At 34.2% G+C, this 23,822-nt stretch overlaps 1 protein-coding gene across 5 annotated transcripts in view; it reads right to left on the bottom strand.

The window, feature by feature from the left end:
* LOC127709697 (probable E3 ubiquitin-protein ligase HERC4) overlaps nt 1-16,145 on the bottom strand; it is a 428,281-nt gene extending 412,136 nt beyond the window's left edge. For 4 of the 5 annotated variants that reach the window (XM_052215333.1, XM_052215335.1, XM_052215337.1 and 1 more), the window contains exon 1: nt 15,977-16,137. The gene's annotated coding sequence lies outside the window, so the exon portion shown is untranslated. Of the gene's footprint in view, nt 1-15,976 lie in introns of all 5 variants that reach the window. The other variant, XM_052215334.1, reaches the window with a different exon arrangement.
* Between the last annotated feature and the right edge of the window lie 7,677 nt (nt 16,146-23,822).

A 23,822-nucleotide genomic window follows, 5' to 3' on the forward strand; every position in this document is an offset into this window, starting at 1 on the left:
GTAAACTAAAGTTAAAGAACGGAAACAAAAAATTCAGCAGTTTTTATGTTTATAAAGGGACAAACATGTAACTCAAGAACAGTAAAAGTGACACCACCCAATTTCTAACTGGATCTGTATTAAGTGGTAATAAGCATTGTGTATAAGTCTCATAACATTTGGTTGATGTAAACTAAAGTTAGACATTTTGTTAGAGAACGGAAACAAATAATTCAGCAATTTTTATGTTTATAAAGGGACATTACTCAAGAACAGTAAAAGTGACACCACCCAATTTCAAACTTGATCTGTATTATGTGGTAATAAGCATTGTGTATAAGTCTCATAACATTTGGTTGAGGCAAACTAAAGTTAGAGAACGGAAACAAATTAAACTGAGTTTTGTGGTAAAAAGCATTATATATACATTTCATTACATTAATTTAAGACAAACTCAAGTTATAGAACGGAAATGGAAAATTCAGCAATTTTTTCATTTGCAAATGGGCATAACTCTAGAACAGTAATCAAAGTGCTTGTAATCACTGAATGGTAAAGATTGCTTTAATTTATCAGTAGAAGTAAAATTGAATATTGCATTGTATAAAGCATTGGTTGTAGTTGATTCAACTACCATTATGCACAAAGAAAGATAACTCCAATTTTCAAAGAAGACTTTAAAATATTTTTAGAAATGAAGAGTAAAAATTGCTTTAATTTATCAGTGGAAGGTAAAATTAAACATTGCATTGTATAAAGCATTGATAGTAGTTGATTCAACAATAATCATGGACAAAGAAAGATAACTCCAATTTTAAAAATACTTGATATTTAGAAAAAAAAATGAAGAATTCAGCAATTTTTCCATTTGTAAAGGGCATAACTCTAGAACAGTAAAAGTGACACCACCAAAATTCAAACTTGATCTGTATATTGTGGTAATAAGTATTGTGTATAAGTTTCATAACATTTGGTTGAGGTAAACTTAAGTTAGAGAACGGAAATAAAAAATTTAGCAATTTTTCCATTTGTAAAGGGGCATAACTGTAGAACGGTAAAAGTGACGCCACCAAAATTCAAACTTGATCTGTATTTAGTGGTAATAAGCATTGTGTATAAGTTTCATAACATTTGGTTGAGGCAAACTGAAAGAGAACGGAAACCAACTTTGGGACAGTCGTACGGACGTACGTACAGACGGACAAGGGTAAAACTTAATGCCCCCTTCGCTATGGCGGGGGCATAAAAATTTACAATTTTCCAAGTTAAAAAAGGGGCATAACTCTAAAACAGTAAATGACTCACTGCCCAAATTCAGACTCTATCTGTGTGTTTTGGTTCTTAGCATTGTGTATGAGTTTCATATTTGGAGCAGGAAAACTGAAGTTAGAGTGTGGAAACGACATAATTGAGACAGACGGAAGGACGGATGGACAGTCAAGGGTAACACATATTGCCCCATTGCCTGCGGCCGGGACATAAAAAATATGTCAAAGTCTCAAATGGTCAGGTATTTGTGATCAAATAGTGTACAATGTTTACCATGTAATTATACAATGATGTAATTCCGATTACATGAAGGGAAAGAAGAATTTTTCTTCAATATTTATAACAAGATGAATAACAGCAGGAAGAGCGCTGTAAATTTGAGATACAGCTATTTTCAATAATTATTGTGTAAAAAATATAAAACTTGTACCCAGTCTTTCATAAAGTTTGATGAATTATGACTAAATTCCCAAGTCTGGAAAAATGAGAAAAAAATTCCTCAAACAATTCCATAATAGCAGTTGCACAACTTCAACCTATATATATATGTGCAATCTTCCTGTTAAGTTTCAGGGATCTGGGTTGTAAACTTTAAGAGTAGTTGATTACACAAAACATGTACCCTCCTTCATAAATTTTGCTGAAAAAGGCTAAGTTCTCAAGTCTGGAAAATGAGAAAAAAATTCCTCAAACAATTCCATAATAGCAGGTGCACAACTTTAATATATGTTCAATTTCATGTGAAGTTTCAGGAATCTGGATTCAAAACTGTAAAAGGATTTAACTACACAAATTAAGTACCAACAACCCCCTAAACCTAAACACAATAAAATGATCTTGTGTCCATGATGGCAGTTTAGAAATTTCTTAAGCATATACAAATTAAAATTGAGAATGGAGATGGGGAATATGTCAAAGAGACAACAACCCGACCAAAGAGCAGATAACAGCCGAAGGCCACCAATGGGTCTTCAACACAGCGAGAAAATCTCACACCCGGAGGTGGTCCTCAGCTGGCCCCTAAATAAAATTGTGTACTGGTTCAGTGAAAATGGATGTCACACTAAACTCCAAAACATATAAAGGAACTAAAATTAAAAAAAACATACAAGACTAACAAAGGCCAGAGGCTCCTGACTTGGGACAGGCGCAAAACTGCGGCGGGGTTAAACATGTTTTGTGAGATCTCAACCCTCCCCCTATACCTCTAGCCAATGTAGAATAAAGAAACACATAGCAATACGCACAGTAAAACTCAGTTTAAAAGAAGTCCAAGTCCGATGTCAGAATAGGTAACAAAAGAAACTAAGCAAAATGACAATGATACATAAATTAACAAAGGACTACTAGCAGTTACTGACATGCCAGCTCCAGACCTCAATTAAACTGATTGAAAGATTATGTCTTCATGATATGAAAATCAGGTGCAATCCCTCCTGTTAGCTATATATAGGGGTTTAGCATCATACCATCATAAAATATATGAGAAGAACATAACCTGTATCATGCCAACAACTGGTTTTAGTATATATGTGTTTATTTCTGATGCAAAGACCCTATGAGTGAATCAATATTAATACCAAAATATGCAATCCTTAATGACCTGACAACAGTATCGTAACTATATCCCTTCCGAATAAGTCTGTTTAAAGGTTTGGTTAGCTTTTGAGGTGAATGCCAACATTTTTGTGCTTTGTAAAGAATATTACCATAAAATATTGGATGTGAAATACCTGAACGTATAAGATGTCTGCATGTTGATTTATATCTACGAATGATGTCCTTGTACCGATCATAAAATTTAGTAAATGTTTTGACTTGTTTGTGATATTGAAAACCCTGGTGTAATAATTTTTCAGTAATACAGAGATTTCTTTCGTTGAAATCAAATACGTTGTTACATACACAAGCGAATTGAACAAGTTGAGATATATAAACACCATAAGATGGTGACAAGGGAACGTCACCATCTAAAAATGGATAATTAACAATAGGAAAAGAAAAATCATCTCTTTTATCATAAATTTTGGTAACAAAATTTGGACAAGTCAGGATTTCTCTTCTTGACAAAAAAAAAATATTATGGACACTTGCCTGAAGGGCAAGTTATTAAAAAAGTTCATGTCGAACCCTATATTCTGTATTTGATCTCCATGATTGTTTTATAACTAGCTTTGGTGGTTAAATCATGAAAGTAACAACCTATTAAACTAGTTCGATTGGAATTAGTAATCAAAACACTGGGTGAACATGACGAATGTACAAATTGTAATACAAGAAAGATCTCAAAAGTTAGTTTTGACTGTTTTTCTTTTCTAAATGAGTAATAAATATTTTGTAGATTCTTTACCTTGTTTCAATTTTTATTAATCACATTATATATCATGACATGAATATACAACACAACAAATAAAACACAAGAGTGCACACGCTGAAATGTCTCGCCTGTTTTACTTATCATTGAATTCATGTTATAAGTCTGTAATATGAAGGTTTTACTACAAGTATCACATAAACTTAACATTATCAATGTTCTATGAAAATGAGGTCATGGTCAGATGAACCATGCCAGGCAGGCAAGTACACCTTACAATCATTACATACAACAAATATAGTGGTCATATTGCTAATAGTACCTGAGAAACAGATCAAACCACAAATTCAAAACATTGACCAATGAACCATGAAAATGAGGTCATAGTCATGTGAACCCTGCCAGACTGACATGTACACCTTACAATTATTCCATACACCAAATATAGTGGCTCCATTGCTTATAGTATCTGAGAAATAGACCAAACCGCAAAAACTTAACACTGTCATGATTGTCCAATGAACCATGAAAATGAGGTCAAGGTCAGATGAAATCTGCCAGTCTGACATGTACCACCTTACAATCATTCCATACACCAAATATAGCTGACCTATTGCTTATAGTATCTGAGATACAGACTTGACCAAGTAACTTTAACCTTGATCACTGATCCATGGAATGAGGTCGTGGTCAGGTGAACCCTACCTGACGGACATGTAGACATTGCAAAGAACCCATATACCAAATATACTCATAATCAGAGAGTATTTTACTTAATAAAAAAAGCATAATTTTTTTTCAAGCAGTCACTGAACCATGAAATTGAGGTCATGGACAATGGACATAATTAAACTAGTTTGAAGGCAACAACCCTCCCCATAACCTTGGACAGTGGTGTAACTGTACAACATAAGAACAAACTATAAATTAATTTGTTGTACAGTTACACCACTGTCCTAGGTTAGGGGAGGGTTTAGCGCCAGCAAACTAGTTTATTCCCGCCACATTCTGCATGTGCCTGTCCCAAGTAAGGAGCCTGTAATTCAGTGGTTGTTGCTTAGTGCTGTATATCATATTTGTTTTTCGTTTATGGTTTTGTACATAAATCAGGCAGTTAGTCTTCTCGTTTGAATTGTTTAACATTTGACATTTAGGGGCCTTTTATAGTTGACCATGAGGTATGGGTTTTCCTCATTGTTGAAGGTCATACAGTGACCTATAGTTGTTAACTTCTGTGTCATTTGGTCTCTGGTGAAGAGTTGTCTCATTGGCAATCATACCACATCTTCTTATTTTTACATTTACAATTGTCATTTAGCTGACATTGACCCATTACAATTTCAAAATTTGGAATTTTTATATAAGATTCCATAAAAGTAATGAAAGTGAACCCTACAGATGTTTTCTAGATATTAACAATTATAAGTTGCCCCTAAAAAAATTTTGTTTTTCCAGTCTTTTTATAAAAGGTGATCGTCAATTTCTGAGTAAATATCTAGTTTTCTTTTGGTGAGTTTGGAAGCACATACAATTGTACTTTGTTCCAAAACTTCTGTAATGTTATAAACGCAGAATGGATTGAATTAGCAGTTCTGAGTATATCTCTGATTTATAGAAATGAGAAGAACATGTACAGCAAACTGTGAAAAAAGAGGGACATTTTATTTTCATAACTTTGACCCTTTGTCAAAGTTATGAAAATATTTTTTTTTTATATAAATCAAAACATAACTAATTATGTTATGCTTTAAATTTATGATAACTTATGGTCCTTAACCCTGTCGATATTGTGTAGATATTTTGACGTTGCACAAGGTCATGTTTTTCTCAGAAGGTTGATGATGTCTTAAGGTCAAGGTACAGTAAATGGGCTATGTCACAGATTTTGGCGAAATTTTGCATACAACTTTGGATCATTGAACTATAAATCGAAATAAAAATGCCTTTATCTCTTTTGTTTTCTTATATAATATTACTGATTGCATTCTTTCAAAATAGACGAACATTTGTATAGTGTTCCAGCTAGGATTTCAAAAGAGCAGGGTGCCAATCCTGAAAAGGGCATTAAATGCATGAAATGATAATATGAAAAGGGCATGTTTCAATAAAGTCTTTAAGATATTAATCAAACATAGTCTTTATTCATTGAAACACTGGTCATACATACACATGCAAGTACAACATGAATACAAATTACATTACTGAATAAATGGTGCCAGTGGAGGGCAGGGCACTTTTTGAGGTTGGGAAAGGGCACTTCTCAATTTTTTGTCTGCATTTCTATGTGTATTAATCATGGCTTTTTATCACATGTTCACATTGTGTATTACTGTTTAAGATGACCATAATGTGTCTTCGGATGAGACGACGACGCCAACGTCATACCAATATACTTTTGCGGTTGTATAAAAATAACCAACATAAAATGGAAAATTTAAAAAAAAAAAAAAAAAGGAAAAAAAAATCCCTCCCCCCCAATTTTTTGAACCCCCTTATGATTCATCACCCCCATACTCAATCCCAGCCTTCCCTTTGTGGTATGGTACCTTGCAGCACAATTTCAAAGAGATCCATACACTTGAACACAAAAAAAAAATGCTTGTTTTTTGGCCCCTTTTTGGCCCCAAATTCCTAAACGTTTAGGGCAATCACCCCAAACTCAAACCCAGCTTTCCCTTTGTGATATGGAACCTTGTAGTACAATTTCATAAAGATCCAAACACTTACACACAAGTTATTGTCCTGAAACTAGAAAAATGCTTTTTTTGCCCCTTTTTGGCCCCTAATTCCTAAAATTGTGAGGCAATTACCCCCAAAATCAATCCCAGCCTTCCCTTTGTGGTATGGTACCTTGAAGTACAATTTCAGAGAGATCCATACACTTGAACACAAGTTATTGTCTGGAAACTAGAAAAATGCTTATTTTTGGCCCCTTTTTTGGCCCCTAATTCCTAAAATTTTGAGGCAATGACCCCCAAAATCAATCCCAGCATTCCCTTTGTGATATGGAACCTTGTGGCACAATGTCAGAGAAATCCATACACTAACACACAAGTTATTGTCTGGAAGTTACAATAAAATGCTTCGCTGGGGCGCAGCTTGATACGACCACAGAGGTCGAACCCTGAACAGTTGGGGCAAGTATGGACACAACATTCAAGCTTGATACAGCTCTGAATTTGGATTGTTATTAAATATTTGACACAGCATAGGTTTCTGACACAGAAAGAATGTGGTCTAAGAACTTGAATTTTTTTAATTTACCTATTATGGTCCAATGTCCAAAATCAAAATACATGGTTAGATTCAGCATATCAAAGAACACCATATATTCAATTTTTGTTAAAATCAAACAAAGTTTAATTTTGGACCCCAACTTGGACAAACTTGAAAACTGGGCCCATAATCAAAAATCTAAACACATGTTTAGATTCAGCATATCAAAGAACCCCAAGAAATCAATTTTTGCTAAAATCAAACTAAGTTTAATTTTGGACCCTTTGGACCTTAATGTAGACCAATTTAAAAAACGGGACTTAAAATTAAAAATCTAAATACACGGTTAGATTTGGAATATCAAAGAACCCCAATAATTCAATTTTTGATGAAATCAAACAAAGTTTAATTTTGGACCCTTTTGACCTCAATATGAACCAATTTGATAGCGGGGCCCACAAATAAAAATTCTAAATTCATGGTTAGATTCAGCATATCAAAGAACCCCATATATTCAATTTTTGTTGAAATCAAAAAAAGTTTAATTTTGGACCCCAACTTGGACCAACTTGAAAACTGGGCCCATAATCAAAAATCTAAATACATGTTTAGATTCAGCATATCAAAGAACCCCAAGAATTCAATTTTTGTTAAAATCAAACTAAGTTTAATTTTGGACCCTTTGGACCTCAATGAAGACCAATTTAAAAAACGGGACCCAAATTAAAAATCTAAAAACACGGTTAGATTTGGCATATCAAAGAACCCCAATAATTCAATTTTCGATGAAATCAAACAAAGTTTAATTTTGGACCCTTTTGACCTCAATATGAACCAATTTGATAGCGGGGCCTACAAATAAAAAATCTAAATACATGGTTAGATTCAGCATATCAAAGAACATCATATATTCAATTTTTGTTGAAATCATACAAAGTTTAATTTTGGACCCCAATTTGGACCAACTTGAAAACTGGGCCCATAATCTAAAATCTAAATACATGTTTAGATTCAGCATATCAAAGAACCCCATATATTCAATTTTTGTTGAAATCAAACAAAGTTTAAATACTGGCCCCTATCTTGGACCAACTTGAAAACTGGGCCCAAAATCAAAAATCTAAACACATGTTTAGATTCAGCAAATCAAAGAACCCCAAGAATTCAATTTTTGTTAAAATCAAACTAAGTTTAATTTTGGACCCTTTGGACCTCAATGTAGACCAATTTAAAAAAACAGGACCCAAAATTAAGAACCTAAATACACGGTTAGATTTGGAATATCAAAGAACCCCAATAATTCAATTTTTGATGAAATCAAACAAAGTTTAATTTTGGACCCTTTTGACCTCAATATGAACCAATTAGATAACGGGGTCCACAAATAAAAAATCTAAATACATGGTTAGATTCAGCATATCAAAGAACCCCATATATTCAATTTTTGTTGAAATCAAACAAAGTTTAATTTTGGACCCCAATTTGGACCAACTTGAAAACTGGGCCAAAAATCAAAAATCTAAATACATGTTTAGATTCAGCATATCAAAGAACCTCATATATTCAATTTTTGCTAAAATCAAACAAAGTTTAATTTTGGACCCTTTGGACATTAATGTAGACCAATTTGAAAACTGGACCCAAAATTAAAAATCTAAATACACTGTTAGATTCGGCATAACAAATAAATAAATGTGATCAAAGATTTTACAAATCTAATGCGCCATACTGTGCAATTAAAGATTACTTCTTGAAATTTTTCAATATTTGAAATTTGAAAAAAAAATAATATTTGAAGAATAATTCTTTTTAATTTCTGAAATCTGAAATGAGAAAAAATTGGCCCCCCACAATTTCTTTTTATCCCCCCCCCCCCCCTTTTTCCCCCAAAAAAATTCTTTCCCTCAAGATATGGTCATAATCTCAATTCAAATTTCCAATGGAGTTGGCAACCATAATTACCCATTTAAATTTACCATAGTGCTAACTTAATCTATTTTATAATAGAATTAATAAAAATATAGTGTCAAATCTTTCATATGGATTTTTTTGTAAAAAAAAAAGATGAAAACATTTGCAGATATTTTTACTGGTCTTCCTTTATAAATATGCATTTCTTTAAACATAATTTAAAAGCAGAGTAAGGGAAGTAACCAAAACGTTGTATTTGGATTACCTCCCTTACACTGTTTTAGATTATCTTTATTGTTCATTAACCATTACTTTATACATAATTTAAAAGCAGTGTAAGGGAGATAATTTCAATGATGTATTTGATTTATCTCCCTTACACTGCTTTAAATTATGTTTTGTACTATAGTATTTGTCCATTAACCAGGACAACCTTGTTTTTCCCCCTTTTTTGCCCCTAATTCCTAAACGGTTTGAGCCATAACCCCCCAAAGCAAATCCTAACCATCCCTTTGTGGTATGGAAACTTGTAGTATAATTTCAGAGAGATCCATACCCCGTTCCACAGTTATTGTCTGGAAACTAGAAAATGCTCACTTTTGGCCCCTTTTTGGCCCCTAATTCCTTAACTGTTGGTACCATAACCCCCAAAATCAATCCCAACCTTCCTTTTGTGGTATTTAACCTTATGGTCAAATTTCAAAAAGATCCATTCACTTAAACTAAAGTTAGAGTGCGAAAACCAATATGTATTCGGACGACGACGCCGGACGAAGACGACGACGACGATGACGATGACGACGACGACGCCAACGTCATACCAATATACGACCACAAAATTTTTTTGCGGTCGTATAAAAATGCTTATTTTTTGCCCCTTTTTGGCCCCTAATTCCTTAACTGTTGGTAACATAACCCCCAAAATCAATCCCAACCTTCCTTTTGTGGTATTGAACCTTATGGTACAATTTCAAAGAGATCCATTTACTTAAACTTAAGTTATTGTGTGAAAACCAATGTGTCTTTGGACGATGCCGCCGATGACAACGACGACGACGACGCCTACGTCATACCAATATACGACCGCAAAAATTTTTATGCGGTCGTATAAAAATATGTGGTGCATAGGGTATTGTATGGCCATACAACAGGTATTCATTTAACAACAGATAATTATACCTGTATTACAGTGACTAATAACTGTTACATTAATATACTCCTACCTCACCTGTGCCCTCCGCAAAACCTACATCAATGATGTACACAAAGTCAGAGCATATGAAGTAATATTGCGTAATAACTATGTCTTATCAATAACCTATGTGGCGTGACACCTGCAGCTTAATTGCAACTTCAAACGAGACCTGAAATTGTGAATCACCTGTACCGCACACCTGTGACCTATGATGAACTCATGGCATGCAACCCGAGACCCCAACTCTGGATTCCTTAGGAAAGTGGGCGGAACAAAGTGTAGTTTGAGGTTGGTAAAAAGTCCCATCTTCACCCCTTCTAAGTCTGCGGGTCATTCGAAAAACAGAAAATTTCATGTCACTATTCTTTTTTATTATATATTGTTAAATCCATCGGCATCACACAGAATCATTGTTTATCACTGTCATGCGTTTTGTTAGATAATAATCGAAAACAAATTTGCGCTATTCCCTCCTGCCAATATGAATGATTGGAACCTGTGACGTTGGAGTCTCATTCTAAGTGACTTCACAGAATGGAAATATGCATATTTAACAGGTCTACAGATCGTTGCATTAAAATACATATTCTACCTAATATTTGACACTAATATTGCTATCATTGTATTTTTGGGGAAAGTTATGTATAAATAAACATTTTGAAACAAAATTTGAAAATCGTGTCATGTCTCCCTTACTTCACCATTAATTAGCATGCACTGATCAGCTGTTATCAACAGGTAAACATGTTTTTATCTGCTCAGTATATTATGATGCGCATGCAGTATTGATAAGGAAGTTTTATTTCGTAATGACGGATAAAAATAAAAAAAACAAACAAAATAAAATATAATTGATCTTTAAAAGGCAAACTGAAAAAAGTGCACAAGGCGCCAATCTGAAAAGGGCAGTCACTGCGCCCTATGCAAACAGCCTAGCTGGAACACTGGTATAGAAAGCGTATAAAATTAGCAAAAAACTTTCTTAAATTTGTCTTTAAATCATATCTCTAATTTCAAGTCCATAGATTTTTCTTAATAAACTGCTTCGCTGAGCGCCGCTGGATACGCCCGCAGAGGTCCAAACCTGAACAGTTGGGACAAAAATGGACACAATATTCAAGCTTGATACAGGTCTGAATTTGGATTGTAATTAAATATTTGACATATTATAGGTTTCCAAAAAAATGTAGTCAAAGAACTTGAAATTGGTTATATGAATTGAATTTATCTTCAATTAAAGATTTCTTGCTGTTGTGCAATACTTAGTAAATCTGTTTTCAGACTATAAACAAATAAAGTTCAATTAATTCTCAATGTCATATTAGAAATTTATGAAAATGTAAAGGGAGCTTACATCAATAGATATAAACAATTCACCAAAGTTTCATGAGAATTGCTGACAGCATTTTTGAGTTATTGTCCGAAAACTGGAAAATCACCCCTTTTTTAATGAATAAAACCCCATAACTCAGAAATGTAAAATGTAAAATTTATAAAATTCTAAACGGAGCTTACATCAATATTTATAAAAAATTCACCAAAGTTTCATACGAACTGCTGAAAGCATTTTTGATTTTTTGTCAGAAAACTGGAAAATCCCCCTTTTTTTATGAATAAAACCCTGTAACTTGGAAACGTAAAATCTAAAATACATAAAAATCGAAAGGGAGCTCATGTCAATAGATATAAACAATTCACCACAATTTCTTGCCAGTTGGTGAAAGCATTCTTGAGTTATTGTCTGGAAAATCCCCCTTTTTTTAATGAATAAAACCCCATAATTTCGGAAACGTAAAATCTAAAATTTATAAAAAAACGAAAGTGAGCTCACGTCAATAGACATAAACAATTCACCAAAGTTTTATGCAAATTGGTTAAAGTGTTTTTGAGTTAATGTCCGACATGTTGACGACGGACGGATGGACGGACAGATGGACAGACGGACAACGGTATACCATAATATGTCCCGTAAACGGGCTTATAAAAAATTATATGTTGTTGATACATATACCTAAATTTCTCTTAATGATTGCACCAAATTCTAGGTCCGAAACAAGACTGACCAATTTGATTCTTATACTAAAATTATAACCAAAAAAAATCAATTCAATAAAATTTTAAAGTTATGAACAACTGACACATAACATATTCCTCCAAACTAAACAACCATCGACACCATTTGAAATAAATAAATCAACTATTTAACAAGCAAAAGTGAGAAATATATTGAGTGACCACTGTCCTAGTTAATTACTTGAAATAGTGGTAAGCAACAAAACAATTAAGGACATGAGATAATCCATGTTGAATCAATGCAAAAATGTTGACTTACAGGACTGAACTTGTGGTCACAACCACTTACTTTACACACAAGAAATTTGGCACAAACATGAATTGTGTTTTATTGCTTTAATCAAAAGAACCAGTTACCGTCAGAAATTCACAGTTTTTCTCAAATAATTTTTAACAGGAACTCTGTTGGGAAATATTCTTTTAACAAAAAAAGGGTTACCAAAAGTTAGGTTTATCACTATAGACTCGGACTTCAATTCCTCTTATAAACGACGATAAAACGAGTTACTACTATGCCGATTTTTGCTTTGCGGGAAATTTTATAGGTACGATGACCAGTTACCATCACTTTTGAATCTTGTCATTAAATGATAAAATTTACATTTAACCGGGACATTATGTATTTTGCTTTCGTGTAGCAACATGAGCAAGAAGAGAAGAAGGTACGTCAATTGGACCAAACACATCCATCATTCTGACCATTAATTTGGAAAATTTGCAAGGCCCCTTTCCTGTTCAGAATGTGAACTTTATGTCACTTGAAATCAACCACATACACTGTATTGAAGACGTGTAAACTTTAATTTTGAAATTTATAAATCTTTTTTAATTCTTTTGAAAGAAATTGTATCTTCTAACATTCTATTTAAAGCAAGGTTATATATTGCTTTGTCTTAAAACGGTAAGTTTTCTAATACAAGAGGACGTCATAGAGCGATGACGTCATGTCCACACACGCAAATCTTCCCACTACGCGTTCAGTCTACAGAAAATTCGGCATTTTCCTATCTTAATCGGATCAAACAAAATGGAGGTTTTACAAATGAAGTAAAAATATTTGTCTGAAGATATCAGCAATACAGTGGCGTAGCTTGCCTCCTGTTATTACCGAGGCAGGGGGTCTGGGGACGCAGCTCCCCAGACGCTATCGAGGTTTTTACAATTTGAACAAAAAGAATCTATTAAAAATAATGGCTGGTGTTTAATTCATTTCATCAAAATAATGTTAGTATGCTTTAAACTAAGTTAAACTACAAATTTAATAATTAATTACTGGTACCTGCATCGTTTTTAATGTTTAGATGAATACATAAATCTTCTCAAAAGCATTACCACTTTTTGAAATCGAATTCTTTCAGTGAACTTCCCAGATTTAAAATTCTTTACGAATAAAGGAGATGGATGTGTCAAAGTTCAAAATTGTCCTGACTGAGTCTATATAAAGTAGTGTATAATTTAAACCGATGCGATATAATCTACGGTCAACTCAAAGTTATGAAAATAACAAAACACGTGAAGTTATCACAGATGCCAACCACTGACAAGTTTCCTGACTTTCTAGCAGTAACAGTAGTTACAGTAACTGAAAGCCAGCTCAAATGCCTAATCTGCCGATATATTTCCAAGCCGTCGTACACTCTAATATGGTGGCTGTACCTCACTGTGACATAAGATTTAACGTCATTTCAGAAGGAATACAGGATCTTGTTCGATGGCCAGAAGAAACTTGTACAGAATTTTCAATGCAGATAAACAAACCCAACGATTAAGGTTGATTCAAAATAATTTTGTGATGATCATTTACTCGCTTGGTCGTGGGTCAGGAATCAACGAATAGATAATTATCACAAAACGACGGACGGATTGAACAGAATACTTTTTGATAAAATAGGAAATAAACACATGCTACATGTAAAGTGCACGACGGTACTTGTATTGGTTGTGTTTCGTCTTGGTATTTCTTGGAAGGTCTTCAAATTCTTAAATGGATTTGAAGTTTTTCCCATTGTGAAAATGACAAACCGGCGAAGTACTAACATTTACGTTATTCTGAAGTCTTCATGATAATGAAAATATTTTGGTTGACATCTTTATATATAAACTGACATTATGTATGAACTAACTTACATATAATAAATATTTCTCTGGAATTAGAGACTCCTTTAAATATTTTTAATTCCCTGCTAGTGAAAAACTATAAATTTAAAATAGCGAGAATAAAACTTGAAAACTGCAACATATAAATAATTTTCTGTACATGTTGATTGATGTATATTTTATTTTGATTGGTACAAAAGTCAATGAAACTCTTGTGTATTTGAAGTACTACACTTAGAGGAAAATGTCAACACACAACGATGTTTCAATTTTAGACGTTACCGGTTATATATGGGGGTCTTCAAATATTTATTTTTAATTCTTTTCGCCCATAATTTGTATTTTCCTTTCTTTTATATTTTAGCACCATTTTAAATATCTATATCTTTAGAATTAATTTCAGGGCATTTTTCTGTTTTCTATAAACCTCATATACTAGAAATTATTCTCACACAAAATTGGATAATTTACCTGATTCAATGGTCAAGTGATTCGATCGGGGTAGGATTCAATCAAAAAAAGCTGTCGGCTTCAATTGTGTCATTTTTTTTTTACTCTGACATATTTAGATTACAGAAAACTACCGCAAAGGAGATTTCCAACTATATTATAGGATTAAACGCCTTTTTACATGTTTTAAGGGAATTTATTGGTGTATAAACTCGACCAATTCACTCACAAACAAATAAAAGGACTTTTATGATATGTTTGTGAGTGACTTGGTCCAGTTTATACACCAATAAATTCCTTTAAAAAGGCGTTTAATCCTTATAATTCTTTAAATTGGAGACAAGGAATTTATTTTTCCACACTCATAACCTCTTTCACACGTAAATTGTATAATTATGTCATTGAATTAGCCTGGCGCATGAGTATATTTATTTGTTAAAGCAAAAGTATGTACTCCATGAAATTTGCTATCTGATAAAAAAATAAACTACAAAAAAATCATAATATCATTCAAATGAATATTTTGTGTTTATTATTTAATTAAAAGATTAACGCGAAGTGAAAATAAATATTTTAAACGTCGAGCCGGATTGTGTTATTATCGTCGCCATCTTGTTTACATTGGTTACAAAAAGAAGTTCGGTCAACGCCGTCTATCGAAAAATAAACAACGTCAAGAACAACTACCGGAAGTCCTCTCTGCCAATCATATCAACGTATTCCCTAATACATGTAATATGCAAATCATATAAGAATTATATATATATAGACGATACACGTCGGTATATTAGCGTTTAGTAGCGAGTCTGCTGCATTAAGTGGAAATCGTTTTTATGATTATAAAGGATTTTTTTTTCTTTTCTTTTTTTTTACCGAGCTGCCTCGGTTGCCTCAACATAAGCTACGCCAATGCAATATGTTGTTTTTATGTAACGTCTCAGTTATTGAATAACATGGCAGGTGACACTAACTGGTAACTGATGGTAACTGGTCCTCGACCAGTATATTTCGGTTGAAATTTTAGTCACTAAAATGGTGAAATACTTCTACTACTATTACTTAAATATTTTCCACTTTCTTTATATATGATATATTTCATATATAAACTATATTCTAAATACTATTTCAACCACCAACAAAGAGCCCAATCATTTTATTTTTCATGTTTAAGATTCCCCTTACAATACGGTATCTGTGGGTACCATGTAAAACACAAAATTTAGAAAATCGCGACCACAGGAACTTACGACTACAATCATTTTTGTAAAATATCATGATTTTCCTATGATTTGCAAATAAATGTATCAGTGTGTTATTCCGTTAACTTAAACTCGTTAACTAACGGCCTTTTTAACACTAGGCTCCCCACTATGAGCTAAAAAAATATATTTAACATGTTTAATACTGCCAATGTTGTAATTTTTTTAAGCTTCATTTGGTAATCGACAAGTATAACTATCTCTTCAACTTACTACAGAATGAATTTATGAAAATAATGAATTGATAAAGGCAAAATATGTTCGTGTTTGACATTATTTGAAGGTTCTAGAAGTTGGCTTTCCTACTGTTTTTCTTTAGTTATGATCTGATGCCTTTCCCAAATCTATCTTTAAGACAGGTGGTATAGACAGTAAACCAGGAACCCAGGGACGAGCCATTTCGGCCTATACCACTTCGGCCAAATACCTGCTAGGTCTTGTAATTGTAATTTCTGTTTGTATCAAATTTCATGAATAAAGAAATTCCAGGGGCGGATTTAGGCGGGGCCGTGGCGGGCGTGCGCCCACAAAATTTGCAAAGAATGGGTTGTCCTCAGCTTAATAAAGAATATTTGGCATAGGCATAGGCAAGGATTTGTATAGTAAGATACCCTTGGGCATGGATAGTGTCACATACCGTAATATTGACATATCTTAACCGGATACGATCCGGACTTTATTGTTATGTATTATGATGCACGAGGAAAAAGCTTATGTGAAGGGTTACTGCCAGTCACCACTTATTAAAAAGTAGTGCTGCATATACCTACGCGTATAATCATAAACAATACTATAGGTGCCTGTAGGTCACACCAAAATTTATCTGTATCATAGATGCCTGCAAATCACATCACTTAATATCTGTAACATAGCCTATCGTTTGAGTCTGCAGGTCACAATGCTAATTATCTGTACCATAGCCTATAATATGTGCCTGCATGTCACATCTCCATAGATCTGCACCATATGCTATTAAAGGTGCCTGCAGGTCACACTTTCATTTACATATATGTATGGTAGGTGCCTGCAGGGTACATCACTATAGATTTGAACCATATATATAAAAGGAAGATGTGGTATAATTGTCAATGAGACAACTCTCCACAATAGACCCAATGCCACAGACATTAACAATTATAGGTCCCCTTACGACCTTTAACAATGAGCAAAGCCCATACCGCATAGTCAGCTATAAAAGGCTCTAAAATCAGTGGCGGATCCAGAAATTTTCATAAGTGGGGGCCCACTGACTGCCTAAGAGGGGGCCCGCTCTAGTCATGCTTCAGTGATTCCCTATATAATCAACCAAATTTTCCCCAAAAAGGAGCCCCCCCCCCCCCCCCCTAAATCCGTCTCTGAAAATGACAAATGTAAAACAATTCAAACGAAAAACAAATATGTAACACAGCAACAAATGACAACCACTGGATTACCGGTTCCTGACTTGGGAAAGGCACATACAGAATTAGTTGGAAGGCGCCAACCCTCCCCTAACCTGGGACAGTGGTGTAACAGTACAACATAAGAACAGACTATACAACTTAGTTGAAAAAGGCTTAAAGGCCTACGATACAGTTTCGATCCCATGATGATTTTTTTACGAAAATTTGCATACAAGCTATTTTTCATCTTAGCAGTTCAAATATACCTTCATGTGCTACTTTAAGAGATAACAGAGGTAGAAATTTTAGACTTTTATTCAAAATTTCGTTTTTTTTACATTTCCATCCTTTGGATAGACACACCTAACTTTTTTATTTCAACAGATAAACACAAGCGGATTTTTATAGAAACATTATGAAAATCTTCTTTTGCAGTTCTGCAGTTTATTAATCAAATTAAAAAAATGTCAATGTTGACTTTTTCATTAAAATTGGTACAAATTATCTTCATACGTAATCAAACCTAATTAATAATGCCATTTTAAACAAAAGAGGGGTCCATGTACTCGTTTTCAGGTTAAATCAGTTTAAATCACAAAAAACAGTAGACAAATGTATCTTTTCCCGATATGTCACAGTTTGACGTCGCGAAAATAACATTTTGCGTTAGAAACGTCATTACCTCCCCTGTAAACGTATCGTATGCCCTTAACTCATCAGATGGATACAAATAGAAATACATCATGATCTAACAAAAACACAAAGTGGACGTGGAAGGGTACTTGTACATGCAAATAACAACAAAAAAACCAATCAGTACAGATCTGAGAGTACTCGCAGTTATCATAGGCGCCTGTAGGTCATTTCACTTATGATCTGCACCATAGCCTGTCATAGGAGCCTGTCGGTCACTTTACTACAGATCTGCACTATATCCTATCGTAGGTGCCCAGGGCTTTCAATAACTTTTCAATGAACAGGCTGTTTACTAATTTGAAGTGGCTGACCCAAAAAGGGGAAGGGGGTCAGGGGGGGCTTGCCCCCCCCGAAAATTTTTTTGACCTTACATTGAAAATGGTGCACTCTGAGGCATTTTCACACTATTTACAAGTGCATAAAAAATGGGGTTTCATAGGAATGTTGTCTTTTTTTTTAGCTTGTAAGGTCAATCTTGTGATATTGCGTATTAAAATAAGACAAATAAAAATAATCTTGTTATTGTATTGCAAGATTTCGCAAAAAGTAAGAAAGCAACGGAGGGTCAGCATAAACTACTAATACCAAGACTCCGTGTTGAAGGCCTTACTTTGACCTATAATGGTTTACTTTTACAAATTGTGACTTGGATGGAGAGTTGTCTCATACCACATCTTCACCTATTTATGTAAAGACCTACATGTATATATGTCATCTGCAAAATCTGACAATTTCAGTTTTGATCCAGAAAAGAAATTATTATTTTCATGTGTTCTATATTTCAATAAAAACATGCAAACCTGGGAAAGGACATATATGCTGAAGTGGGAAAATATCCACCCCTTCTTAGCCAGCACATCTAACAAAGGCTTCTATTTGAGATAGGTTTGGTTAATGTAAAAAAAATTCAAACTGAGGCAGGACCCATCCTAACATTGGTACTTTTTTCAACGAGTGGGCTAATGATCAGCAAGGGGAAAATTATAACTGAAAAATTAAAGAGAGCCTTTTCCCTAGCCTTGGCATTTACCCTCCTACCTACTTTTTCAGAAAACTTGAGGGGAAAGGTCCCAACTATAAATAAAAAATGGGAAGCCTTCCTCCTATCCTAGGCTTCTTTGATGGCCCCATCCACAACAAATATACTACAAACTGAAGAGAAAAGGTAAAAAAAAAAAATGGGCAGCACCCCTCCTAGCCTTGGCACTATTTTCAACCCCCATTCCCTCCCCAAGAGTTAAAGGGTGGTAATAATAAATGAAAAACTTGTTACATTATAAAAAGGGCATAGAAGGCAAGCTTGGGCAGGCCTCATTTATATAAACATGAGACTGTACAGACCTTCTATTAAAGGCTTCTTTGAAATTTAATAACTTCAAATAAAAAGTTTTACCTGTAAATGGTTCCAATGATTCTGTCTTTTTGCTGGTAAAGAAATCATTTACTTTTGGTCTTTCATTTCATTCAGTTTCATTTAATTTATTGACATGCAATTTAAAAAATTGCCTCCTAAAACCTTTTTAATTTTGGTTTCTCATGAGTTATCCATTGATAACATACGTTTTTATTTCGATATCTCTCTTGATTTTACCATTATCAATCTTGATCATTCAAGCGATTAATTGAATATCGTATTTGAATGCAGGCAAACGTCTTACTGACGCCGATTTTAATGTGGACAAGTTCATTTATATACAAATTATCTATTTGATATTATTCCCAACTTTTTACTTCGTTTATATCTATTTACTCTATATTATAATGATCTTACTATATTGAACATATATTTGTATTATATGGTTCAATGAATCCAAATACTCTATCTAGGATCTTTGATATTTACTCACCACTGGCTATTGGACAAATTACTTTTCTTAATAGTTGTTTTATCTGGTTCTGGCCAGTTTGACAGTTCACCTTTTGACTATATATACTGTAATTTTTAACTATATTGTCAATGCAGAATAAGTAACACCAGAAACAACACTATGAGCCGTAGCCAGCATTATAAGGTATTTATAGTTTAAGGGTTTTTCAAATTAATCTATGGTTAAAAGTTTTTGTCTTAAATATTTTATTTAGTTTCATTTACTTTGCTAATTGTATTTCAAACTTTATATTTTCTTTTTTACCTGTAATAAACTTTCAATGTTGTATAGTATTTTATTGAGACGTATGGTCAACTTACTTTAGTGAACAGTTTTCATTAGCATTAATTAACAAATTGTTTACATTCAGAGTTGTCATTTAACTAGTTTTGCATTATTATTTATTTGCAATAGTGTAATTAAACATAATATACATTATTTGTTACAAAATGATATATTCATATGCATTTATTTGTAAAGTTATATTTATTTGTCATTATCTGTATATTTCAGATCTGCCGTTGCCTTCTTTATAATACATAATAAAGTATTTGAACGTTCTGCATTCAATTCATCTATGCCTTATTCCACCTGGTCACATTAAGTTTACTTTCAGTCAGACAAAATGGTCCAGTCGGTTATGAAAAGCCATCGTTTTTGAAAAATCTATGAAACTAAAAACTCCATGAGACAAAAGGTTAATAAAACTTTGTTTTTATTTTACTCTCTTCAAAAATATTTTTTGTTTAAGCATTTGAACCGGCGATTTCCGTCTTTTGACACGGCGACATTCCGCCGGGTGCCGGCTCTTAATGAAAACCCTGTGCCTGTAGGTCATACAACTTTTTAGCTGCACCATAGCCTATCATGGATGCCTGTAGGTCACACTATTATTTATCTGTACCATAACCTATTCTAGTTGCCTGCTGGTCACATCACCATATATCTGCAACAAAGCCTTTCATATGTACCTGTCGGTCACTTCACTACAGATCTGCACTATATCCTATCATATTTATCTGTACCATAGACTATAATTGATGCCTGCAGGTCACACTGCTATCTATTTGTACCTTAGCCTATTATAGGTGCCTGCAGGTCACATCACCATAGATCTGCACCATAGTCTATCATAGGTGCCTGTAGGTCACTTCACTACAGACCTGCACTATATCCTATCATAAGTGCCTGTAGGTCATACAACTTTTTATCTGCACGATAGCCTATCATGGGTGCCTGTAGGTCACACTGCTATTTATCTGTACCATAGCCTATTTTAGGTGCCTGCTGGTCACATCACCATATATCTGCAACAAAGCCTATCATAGGTGCCTGCAGGTCCCAAAGCGTTTCATCTGTACCAAAGTCTATAGGTGACTGCAGGTCATATAACTTTTTATGTGTACCATAGACTATCATAGGTGCCTGCAAGTCACCCTGATATTTATCTGTTCTATAGTCTATCTTAGGTGCCTTCAGATCACATTACCATATATCTGTACCATAGTCTCTCAAAAGTGCCTGCAGGTCACATCACCATAGATCTGCACCATATCCTTTCATAGGTGCCTGCAGGCCATACAACATTTTATCTGTACCATAGCCTACCATATGTGCCTACAGGTCACATCACCATAGATATGTGCCATAGTCTATCATGGGTCTATCATAGGTGCAAGTAGGTCACTTCACTATAGATCTGCACCATAGCCTATCATATGTGCCTACAGGTCACATCGCCATATGTCTGTACATAAGCCTTTCGTAGGAGCCTACAGGTCACACTGCTATTTTATTTATACCATAGCCTATCATATGTGTCTGTAGGTCACACAGGTTTACTTTATTTATCATATCCAATCATAGGTGCCTGTAGATCACACCGCTATTTTAAGTACCATATCATGTCATAGGTGCCTGCAGGTCACACCAAAATTTATCACTACCATCATTGCCTTCAGGTCATACTTTTATTCATATGTAACATTAGCCTTTTATAGCTACCTGCAGGTCACACTGATATGTATCTGAAAAATAGCCCATCATATGAGCCTTTACGTCACGTCATCATAGATCTGTATCATAGGTGCATGCAGGTCGTATCCTCATAGATCTTTACCAGAGCCCATTATAGGAGCCTGCAGGTCACACTGCTATGTATATGTAACATAGGCTATAATTGGTGCCTGAAGATCACACAGTTTTTTATCTATACCATAGCCTATCATATGTGCCTGCAGGTCACACTGATATTTATCTATACTTTTGCGCATTATAGAATACTTCAGATCCAATCACCATATAGATATGTATCATAGGTGCATGAAGGTTGAATCAAGTAATACGATATGGATAAATACCATCGTGACTTACAGGCACCTATGATAGGTAAAAGAAAATAACAGGGTGACCTACAGACACCTATAATACGATATGGATCCATAACATGGTGACCTACAGGCACCTATGAAAGGATATGTAAAAATAACAGGGTAACCTACAGGCACCTATAATATAATGCCGGTATGGAAAATAACATGATGACCTACTTTCATCTATGGTAGGATATGTAAAATAACAGGTTGACCTACAGACACCTATAATATATATGATATAGAAAATAAGGTGGTGACGTACAGGCACCGATGATAGGATATGTAAGATAACACTACGTTACAGGGTGACTTAAGCTTACAGGCCCTATAATATGATATGGATAAATATCATGGTGACCTACAGGCACTTATAATGTGATATGGAAAATAACAAGGTGACCTACAGGCACATGTAATATGATATGAATGAAAGGTTAAGTAAATGAACAGGGTGACCTACAGGCACATATGATAGGATAAAAAAAAATAACATGGTGACCTACGGGCACCTGTAATATGATATGAATGAATACCATGGTGACCTACAGGCACCTATGATAGGATATGTAATATAACTGGGTGACCGACAGACACCTATAATATGATATGGAAAATAACTGGATGACCTACAGTCACCTACGATAGGATATGTAAAATAACAGGGTGACTTACAGGCACCTATAATATATATGATATGGAAAATAACAAGGTGACCTACGGGTATCTATATATGATATGGAAAATAACAAAGTGACCTACGGGCATCTATAGATGATATGGAAAATAACAGGGTGACCTACAGGCACCTATAATATATTATATGATATGGAAAATAACAAGGTGACCTACGGGCACCTATAATATATTATATGATATGGAAAATAAAAAGGTGACCTACGGGCATCTATATATGATATGGAAAATAACAGGGTGACCAACAGTCACTTTTGATAATTATGATAATATATGGTAATGACAATTGCAGTCACCTAGTTAGTGAAATAAATCAAAACATTGTGACCTGCAGGCACTTATGGTACGGATGAATAGCAGGACGACCTACATGTATGATAGGGTTTGGTAAATAACATGGTGACCTACAGGCACCTATAATGTGATATGGAAAATAACAAGGTGACCTACGTTCATCTATAATATGACATGGTTAACAACAGAGCCGTTCAAATGATTGCTGAAGATCAAAAGCAGTATGACATACAGGCACCTATGATATAATAGGGTACACATCAATAACGGGGTGAACATTTTGATAATAATGATAATATATGATAAAGATAAACAGGAGTATAACCTTCAGCAGCTAGCAGCTACGATAGATAAAGGCAACAGTAGTATAGCGCTGTTCAAAAGTCATAAATCGATAGAGAGAAAACAAATGCTGGTTACAAACTAAAACAGAGGGCAACACATCAACTATAAAAGGAAAACAACGGAACAACAGAAACACTGAAATGCAACAAAAACAAACGCCAACATACATAGAAACGGACTATGTGGTAACAACTGCATTATTCGTGACTTGGAACAGGATATGGTAGAGACGAATAGTAGATGACCTACAAGCACCTTTGATAGCCATTAGGATTTATTATACATCACATTAAAATGCCAGATTTGATTGGCTAATACGAGGGAGACAATTTACTCTATCCCATGACTGAGCGGGAGACAATTTTTTGAATGTCACCCTCTAGTGTAGACCAATCAAAAATAGATA

Source organism: Mytilus californianus, unplaced genomic scaffold (assembly GCF_021869535.1).
Source record: "Mytilus californianus isolate M0D057914Y unplaced genomic scaffold, xbMytCali1.0.p SCAF_7, whole genome shotgun sequence".
Classification (NCBI taxonomy): domain Eukaryota; kingdom Metazoa; phylum Mollusca; class Bivalvia; order Mytilida; family Mytilidae; genus Mytilus; species Mytilus californianus.